Source organism: Ovis canadensis, chromosome 15, assembly GCF_042477335.2.
Source record: "Ovis canadensis isolate MfBH-ARS-UI-01 breed Bighorn chromosome 15, ARS-UI_OviCan_v2, whole genome shotgun sequence".
Taxonomy (NCBI): domain Eukaryota; kingdom Metazoa; phylum Chordata; class Mammalia; order Artiodactyla; family Bovidae; genus Ovis; species Ovis canadensis.
In genome coordinates, this window is record NC_091259.1 from 55,828,294 (window position 1) to 55,837,901 (window position 9,608).

The 9,608-nt window shown below is 41.6% G+C and overlaps 1 pseudogene; it reads right to left on the reverse strand.

Moving 5' to 3' along the window:
* Positions 1 to 685: 685 nt before the first annotated feature.
* LOC138420999 (tripartite motif-containing protein 5-like) lies at positions 686 to 8,056 on the reverse strand (annotated as a pseudogene).
* Between the last annotated feature and the right edge of the window lie 1,552 nt (positions 8,057 to 9,608).

Here is a 9,608-nt window from a genome sequence, read left to right on the forward strand (position 1 = left end):
TACTTGAGCTGAGGTGCACTCTTCTACCGCGTTTAGACTAGACTGTACTGTGGCCCCAAGCTTCGGACTTGGACTGAGTTACATAGATTTCCAGGTTGCAGACGGCAGGACTGGAATTTCTCAGGGTCTGTAATTATGTGAGCCAATACCTTACATTAAAGAATCTTCAAATGAATATTCACAATGAAAACAGATATTATAAACAGATATATACAGATATATAAACAGATATAAACAGAAATATAGACAGATATTCTGTTTCTCTGACGTACCTTGAATAATACACTAAGGAAGGAATTCTGTGTTTTTTCCTGGCAGAGGTGAACTATAATAAAGATAATGACACCGATAAGCAGCAATTTCCAGACATGAGCCAAACAGTGATATTTTGTGTTTGTTTGTTTGTTTTTGATATTGAGTTGTATGAACTGTTTAAAATTTAGGGTATTAACCCAGTATTATTCATCTCAGTTGCAAATTTTCTCCCATTCAGTATATCTTATTTTGTCAAATGTTTCTTTCACTGTGTGAATGCTTTTAATTCAGTCTTATTTGTTTACTTCTGCTTTTATTCCCTTGCCTTTGGATATAAATTCAAAAATATATTGCCGTGATTTATGTGAAACAGTGTCTGATTATGTTCTCGTCTATGAGCTTTGTGGTTTCAGGACTTACATTTAGGCCTTTAATCTATCTTGAGTTTGCCTTTGTATATGGTGAGAGGAAATGTACGGTTCTCGTGCTCATGTGTGCAGTTCCACAGTTTTCCCATCACCAGTGACTGAGGAGCTTCCAGGGCACCTTCTTCAATCTTTAACCAAGAAAAGAACATGTGACTGGGAAAGACTTATATGTGTCATATTCTTTTTGGGAAAGGACTTCACTTCTGGGGCCAGTGAAAGTCACTTATTCATGGCTGACTCTTTGCAACCCCATGGACTGTAGCCTGCCAGGCTTCTCTGTCCATGGAATTCTCCAGGCCAGAATACTAGAGTGGGTAGCCATTCCATTCTCTGGGGGATCTTCCCAAATGAACCAAGGTCTCCTGCATTGCAGGTGGATTCTTTACCAGCCATGCTACCAGGGAAACCCAGGAGTCCTGGTTAAAAGGGAATGCCCCTCTGTGTGCAGATCTTTTCTGTTGTATACAAAAATCCAGCTCCTCAGTTTCTCATAACTAGGTACTTCCTCTTGAACTGGAGAACTGAGCATTCCAGTAAATGAAACAGCATCAGTGGCCCTGGAGAGTCGTTTGTCAATAATTAAAGAGTACAGAATTTTCCTAGTGAGCCAGAACGCCAGTCATTGTAGCATTGGGAAGATAGGAAGTCAGAGATCAAAGGAAGTATTTAAAACACCAATATTCCCTTGTTTCCAAGGGTGAGTGCTAAGACATAGATGTGTGCATACACACACAGACACAAAAACTGGAAAAATTCCTCTTTGGAAACCCTTGTCAAGTCAAAGTTCATCCAAAGGTAGAAAGTTGAGAATTCTTCGGGATGAGTATGGATAAGAGAAAATAAACTGGATCCACTTTAAAAACAAATAATTTTGACTCCATAGGGATTAAAAATTCCAAAAGACATGAGGATCCCACCAAGCCCTGAATGAACATCCAGTGCAGAAGTGATTCCCCTCTTATCTCACTGAAGAAAGATATCATACTTTTTCCTTCATTCCTGAGAACTTTTAACTCATTAAAAAAGTAAGGCTGACCAGGACACACAAATACCTACCTAAATCAGTGTTAAGAAATCTCACAATTATACTTCTGAGTCTTAATGTATCACTGTGAATGGTAACTTTGGGGCAAACAGAGCCTAACTTGAAATTTGAATTCAAAGAAATAGCATTATTGTACAATATTTTGAAAAAATAAAATAAGGCACTATCCAGAAACATTTATTTTACAATTAGGTAAGATTTAAATAAAATTGTAATTCTTTCATCAATGTATGCTGTTTCTAAAACATAGAAAGGGTTATCATGTTGAATATAGTCTAATATTTATTCTGAAGATGACTTATTTTAGTCACAGTGAGAGGGAAGCAGAAAATGAATACACATTATATACAGTACCACTTTTAAGCTAGAAGTTACAGAAGTTATTACAAATGTTGTATTGTTTAATACACATAATGATAACTAGGTAAATTCTGTATATATATATTTTACAAATAAGATCCTGGATCTCACAGAATCTCGTTTACTTAGTAGGACTTCTCTAGTGGCTCAGTTGGTAAAGAATCTGTTTATTTAATAAGAGCAGTTCAGTTCAGTTCAGTTGCTCAGTTGTGTCCGACTCTCTGCGACCCCATGAATCGTAGCACGCCAGGCCTCCCTGTCCATCACCAACTGCTGGAGTTCACTCAGACTCACGCCCATTAAGTCAGTGATGCCATCCAGCCATCTCATCCTTGGTCGTCCCCTTCTCCTGCCCCCAATCCCTCCCAGCATCAGAGTCTTTTCCAGTGAGTCAACTCTTCGCATGAGGTGGCCAAAGTACTGGAGCTTCAGCTTTAGCATCAGTCCTTCCAAAGAAATCCCAGGGTTGATCTCCTTCAGAATGGACTGATTTGATCTCCTAGCAGTCCAAGGGACTCTCAAGAGTCTTCTCCAACACCACAGTTCAAAAGCATCAATTCTTCGGCACTCAGCTTTGTTCACAGTCCAACTTTCACATCCATATCTGACCACTGGGGAAATCATAGCCTTGACTAGATAGACCCTTGTTGGCAAAGTAATGTCTCTGCCTTTCAATATGCTGTCTAAGTTGGTCATAGCTTTCTTTCCAAGGAGTAAGCATCTTTTAATTTAATGGCTACAATCACCATCTGCAGTGATTTTGTAGCCCAAAAAATAAATTCTGACACTGTTTCCACTGTTTCCCCATCTATTTCCCATGAAGTGATGAGACCAGATGCCATGATCTTCATTTTCTGAATGCTGAGCTTTAAGCCAACTTTTTCACTCTCCTCTTTCACTTTCATCAAGAGGCTTTTTAGTTCCTCTTCATATTCTGCCATAAGGGTGGTGTCATCTGCATATCTGAGATTATTGATATTTCTCCCGGCATTTTGATTCCAGCTTGTGCTTCTTCCAGCCCAATGTTTCTCATGATGTACTCTGCATAGAAGTTAAATGAGCAGGATGACAATATACAGCCTTGACGTACTCCTTTTCCTACTTGGAACCAGTCTATTGTTCTATATCCAGTTCTAACTGCTGTTTCCTGACCTGCATATAGCTTTTTCAAGAGGCAGGTCAGGTGGTCTGCAGAGTTCCAAAGAATAGCAAGAAGAGATAAGAAAGCCTTCCTCAGCGATCAATGGAAAGAAATAGAGGAAAACAACAGAATGGGAAAGACTAGAGATCTCTTCAAGAAAATTAGAGATACCAAGGGAACATTTCATGCAAAGATGGGTACAATAAAGGACAGAAATGATATGGACCTAACAGAAGCAGAATATATTAAGAAGAGGTAGCAAGAATACACAGAAGAACTGTACAAAAAGGGCTTCATGACCAAGATAATCAAGATGGTATGATCACTCACCTAGAGCCAGACATCCTGGAATGTGAAGTCAAGTGGGTCTTAGAAAGCATCACTATGAACAAAGCTAGTGGACGTGATGGAATTCCAGTTGTGCTGTTTCAAATCCTGAAAGATGATGCTGTGAAAGTGCTGCACTCAATATGACAGCAAATTTGGAAAACTCAGCAGTGGCCACAGGACTGGAAAACATCAGTTTTCATTCCAATCCCACAGAAAGGCAGTGCCAAAGAATGCTCAAACTACCTCACAATTGCACTCATCTCACGTGCTAGTAAAGTAATGCTCAAAATTCTCCAAGCCAGGCTTCAGCAGTACGTGAACTCTGAACTTTCAGATGTTCAAGCTGGTTTTAGAATAGGCAGAGGAACCAGAGATCAAATTGCCAACATCTGTTAGATCATGGATAAAGCAAGAGAGTTCCAGAAGAACATTTCTGCTTTATTGACTATGCCAAAGCCTTTGACTGTGTGGATCACAATAATAAGAGCAAGTATGTAGCAATTTTGAAATTATATGAAAACTGTAATCCCACAACCACAGAGACATACATGCCTAGGCACACATGCTTTTCCATGACAGGCAGAGCTGGAATAGTCTTGACAGCAGCACAAAGGTGATCTAGGATCTGGAAAATGATGCATCAGTAAAAAGAATCCATGTGTCCCTGAAAGCACAAACCTGTTTAATGAGACACTGACAGGTTGTATTTTTTGGTATTCAATAGGTCAAATACTTGTTATTGAGACACTTAGATACTTCTCACTTAGTATCATTTTGTTGTTGTTAAGTCACTCAATCATGTCTGACTTTATGATTCTATGGACTGCAGCATACCAGGCTTCCTTGACCTTCAGCATCTCCCAGAGTTTGCACAAACTCATGTCCATTGAGTCAGTGATGACATCCAGCCATCTCAACCTCTGTCGTCCCCTTCTCTTCCCGCCCTCAGTCTTTCCCAGCATCAGGGTCTTTCCAAGGAGAAAATATCATGTATCATCTGACAATAATATTATGTATGGCACAGTTTTTATATCATGATTACATTAACAAATAAACACAGCAGTTAAGGATGTTATTCTAGGTCACACTGCTAATATGTGAAGACACTTCTTGAAATAAGATACTCCAGGCATAAAACTCCACTCAGGTTTGCAGAACCTGGGTGTTTGAGATATATTAGTGTTTGTCAAGAGTCTCCATGCTTTCAAAGGCTACTCCCCAAAATGGTGAGTGTCAAAATACCCTGAGATTTCATGATACCTGGGAATAATTACAAACCCCAGGAAAAGATGACATTAAGAATACTAAATGAAGAGTGGTCTGAATTTCATGTGCTTGTAAAGATCTTAACGCTGACATGTAGGTGTGCAAATACAAACACAAAGATGCTGTCTTTCCATTCTGACTTCTTCTTGCGTATGTGACCAAATGGATCAGTGATTTGCAGCAAGGTAAAAATATTCCTTAAAATAAAGTCTGTTTCTGGAAATCTATACAAAAAGATACAGGCTCTCTTCTATACTCAGGGGAAAATTAAAATGTAAGGGAATTGTCTCCAATTCTATGTCTCTGGCAGGTAAAGAAGATTCCACTTTCCCATAAGTCAAGCATCTATGAAATATGAGAACCTGAGCTGCATGAGAGTAAGAGTGAAAGTCACTCAGTCGTGTCTGACTCTTTGCAAAGCCATGGGCTACACACATAGTTCATGGAATTCTCCAGGCTGGAATGCTGGAGTGGGTAGCCTTTTCCTTCTCCAGGGGATCTTCCCGACCCAGGGATTGAACCCAGGACTCTCGCATTGCAGACGGATTTTTTACCAGCTGAGCCACAAGGGAAGCCCAAGAATACTGGAGTGGGTACCCTATCCCTTCTGCAGCGGATCTTCCCAACCCAGAAAGTGAACCGGGTTCTTGTGCACTGCAGGAGGATCCTTTATCAATGGAGCTATGAGGGAAGGGGGCTGCAGGGTACAAAGCAACCTTAGTGACAACACCAGAAAGAGCACAGCCACACAGAAGAGATGAAATTTTGTCTTCATTTTTCTTAGGTCTCAAATGCAGGGCCTTCTTCCTCAGTTTTACCTGCAGCATCTCGTTTTTTGGTTCCTGAAAATGATGCTCCACATCTGAGATGAGATCTCTCACCAACTGGCTCTGCTGGACCAGCTCGTTCTCAGAGTCACCCAGGTTACATAGACCAACCTCTTCCTCAGGCTTTAGATTTTGCTGTTCCTTCAACTCCTCACTGTTCAGGATCTCTCTCAGGTTTAAAAAATCTGCCTGGATATTTTCTCTCTCATGTTGTATTTCATTCTTCAGGAATGAGAGAAAGAGGAGGAGGAAAGCAATGCTTAAGGAAACTGACTTTTCCTGTTTTTTTTTCTCTCCGTCACTTTTCAAAGGTTTCCCTAGCAGCTCAGTTGGTAAAGAATCAGCCTGCAATGCAGGAGACCCGGATACTATTCCTGGGTCAGGAAGATCCCCTGGAGAAGGAAATGCCACCCCACTCCAGTATTCTTGCCTGAAGAATCCCATGGACAGATGAGCCTGGCCGGCTACACAGTCCATAGGGTCTCAAGAGTCAGACACGACTTAGCGACTAAACCGCTACCACCAGCCCATTTCACATTTATGGCCTCAAGTCTGCATTACCGAGGCTAACCCTCAGCTAAAAGGGGATCCTCATGAGTATAGCTCGGCCATGACACATCTGTCCAGGATACTCATGCCTCCCTGCATTACTCCTGACCCCCTCCCTCCTTCCTCTGCCAAAAAGTTGAGCACTGAGGACAGAACCATGAGACATTGCCAAATGGATTCCAAGAAGAGTTAAAGGCTAATAAACATGGCAGGAATGGAATGTGAAATTCACCAGTTATCCTCACCAGAAAGTCCCTCTCTATGAACACCTCCCTCCCAATATCTGTATTCTTTTGTGATATATTCCCTATTCAGCACCCACTCCTATCATGGAAATGGTGAAGAAGAGGACTAGCCAAGTGACTAATTGTCAGTGAACAAAGAAGAAGGCAGCTCCTTGTGATCAACCCAAGGTCCTGCTCAGATATCTAACTCCTTCAGGAAGTGCCTCCTCCTACCTTCCAAGTATTCATCTCTCCTCTGACTTGAGCCTTCAGCTTCTGAGCTTCCTGCTGCTCCCTCCTCAGCCTCTTCAAAAGTTCCTGGAGTTTTCACTGTGAATAAAGAATCCCATCAGAGTCAAGCTATGGTTTTCTCAACATCAATGTAGAAAATAAATGGTAGACAAATGAAGATGTTTTCCAAAGTGAATAGACTTTACAGAACTGAGAACAGCAATTAGAATCCGTGACTTTTTTTTTTTTTTTCCGTGACTTTGGGGGGAAAAAATCAGATAGGTTATGTGTTCTTTACAACTCAAGCAATAGAAGTCACCATACACTAGCCAAGAGAAGACTGGTTCTCTTTGTTCTCGGAGAAACCTGATCCTATAGCAAGGAAACAATTTCTAACTCTTCCACCTAGTGTCCTAGGTACCCTCCTGTTCAAAGGGGTAATGTTCTCTTGAACATCAGATCTCCACCTATTAGCGCAAGGTACATGAATGTCTACTTCTGGCTAAGTGTCTGTGTGTAGGGTCGAAGTGTCCAAGTGTTGGTCACTCTCTGACATGTCGGACTCTTTGCAACCCCATGGACTATAGCCTGCCAGGCTTCTCTGTCCATGGAATTCTCCAGGCAAGAATACTGAAGAGGGTAGCCAATCCCTTCTCCAGAGGATCTTCCCAACACAAGGAGGGAATCTGCATCGCAGGCAGATTCTTTACTGTCTGAGCCGTGTGTAGGGTTATTACTTTATGATTGGAGGAATGCACTGAAATGTCCCTCAGGCATCAGAAATTGAGCATATGAAGAAGAGAGATCACAAGCCCCAGGTTCATGGTGAACAAGTTATCAAAGTCCAGTGCAAAGTAGACATTTCCCCTCAAGTACCATTTCTGCCTTGTGTTTCCTCCATTCTGGTCTCTTACCTGGCACTTCTGGGCAACCTCCTCCATAAGGAATGTGTGGTGACCATGGTGTTCCTGAGACCGCTTGCAAAGCCAGCAAATGACCTTGTCATCCTCCTCACAGAAGAGCAGGACTTTCTCTCCATGGCACAGATAGATTTCTCTCTTGCTCCTCCAGGTTCACCTTGACCTCCCTGAGCCACTCCACTATGCTGGCCAGGTTCCAATGAGGCTGCAGGTTCCCAGGTTCATACTTGATTCTGAATACAGGGCACCTGCTCTCCCCATCTAGGCCAATCACGGACTCATTGTTGTTTGCAGTGTTGCAGGCTTGACAGAAGCTGTGGTCACAGTCATGGCTCAGAGTTCTGTCAGAAGCTCCAGGAAAGTGGGGCAGGTCAACTTCTCCTGTAGGTTCACTGATTTTCCTGAAGCCATGGCAACTTGTCCCCTCCTCCTTCCTGTCCTGAATTCTGAGGATTCTCTTGTTGACAGATATTTGCATTATTGGGCAAGATAAAAGGGGCAGATTAAGAAAGGTAGAAGTACATGATCATAGTCGCTTATAAATGTTATACAGGCCAAGAAATATGGAGGACCTAAAAGAAACTGTAGAGAAAACAGGAAAGGGAAAATGAGGGAAACAAGGGACCTGACCAAAACAAGATTTCATCATAATTTTAAGCACTTTACTATCAGTTCTTGATTCATATCATATCAAATTCCATCCTTATCTGTGCAGTGATTCTTGCTATTTAAATTTTACCGAAGAAAAGTTGCCTTGATACTTTTTCTACTAAGATACTTATATGACGCACCATCCATCCTGCTTTTTCTTTCCAGTGCCCAGGAAGCAGTCTCAGTATCAAAAGACTGAAACCACTTAAAGCCATGGGGCTTTTAGATCCACTCTTCTCTCAGCACCGGATGCTGCCACTGACATCCATATGACTCTCTCTTATAGTTCAGTAAACTGTCTTCTGACATAGTCTCTCATCATAAAGACCTGCTCTATCTAAAGTATTTACAGTGTAACCATGCCATCATTTGCTATGCACTGACAATGATTTCCCATATCATCATGACCTCATATATGACAATGTGTTTGTATGTATAAGAGGAAACTCTTCATCTAATGTATAAATGGAGACAATGACTTACAAAGATCATGTGTATTCAGTTTACAGAATGAGGCTGAACTTAATATGTTAGGGGTCTTCCTTCAGAGACCTGTCTCCTATCCCACTGAGTGAAGGAAAGAAACTTCACGGACCCGATTAACACTCAGAGCAATGAGTGAACTCTGCTACGTTCTGTCTATATAAATAGTGATTTCACCTTGGCCTAAAAAGATTCATTGAATTATAGAAGTCTGATATCTAAAAGCATATAAACATAGATAAAATGAATGTCAGTCTTGAGAAAAAACATCTCAAAATATTAGTCCAGGTCATTAAACTAATTATCATTGATGAATTGTGTGCTGGTAGTAGGGCTAATATCTATATGAAGTAAGATGAATGTAAAAAGAAGACTTAGATCCAAGACGACAGAGGAGTATGTGGATGTGAAGCACATCTCTCTCCATGGATACATCAGGAATACACCTCCAGACACAGAAGATTTTGCAGAACACCAGCTAAGAATGGACAGGAATACCTGACCAGCAGAAAAGAATATATAAAACCATGCAAAACTCAAGAGGACAAAGGAAGAAGGGTGAAAAAGAGGAGAGTAGGACTGGATTTACCCCTGGAGGGTGGAGGAACTGAAGCAGGGGTCAGATCCACACATTGGGACAACTGTTTCGGGTAGAGGTGAAGCATTTGAGGCTGTTGAGAGTGAAGCAGCTGGTCTGTTGCGAGTGAAGCAGCTGGTCTGTTGCAGTCTGAATGGAATGATAATCACACAGACAACCCTTGCTGCAGCCATATATACTCCGGACAGGGACAGAAGTCCCCTAGAAAGTGCAGCAACTGGGAGCTGGAGCACAGAGCTTGGAGAGCAATCCCAGGGCAAGCTTTGCTGTTGACTGCAGGGAGACAGCCCAAGGGGATTG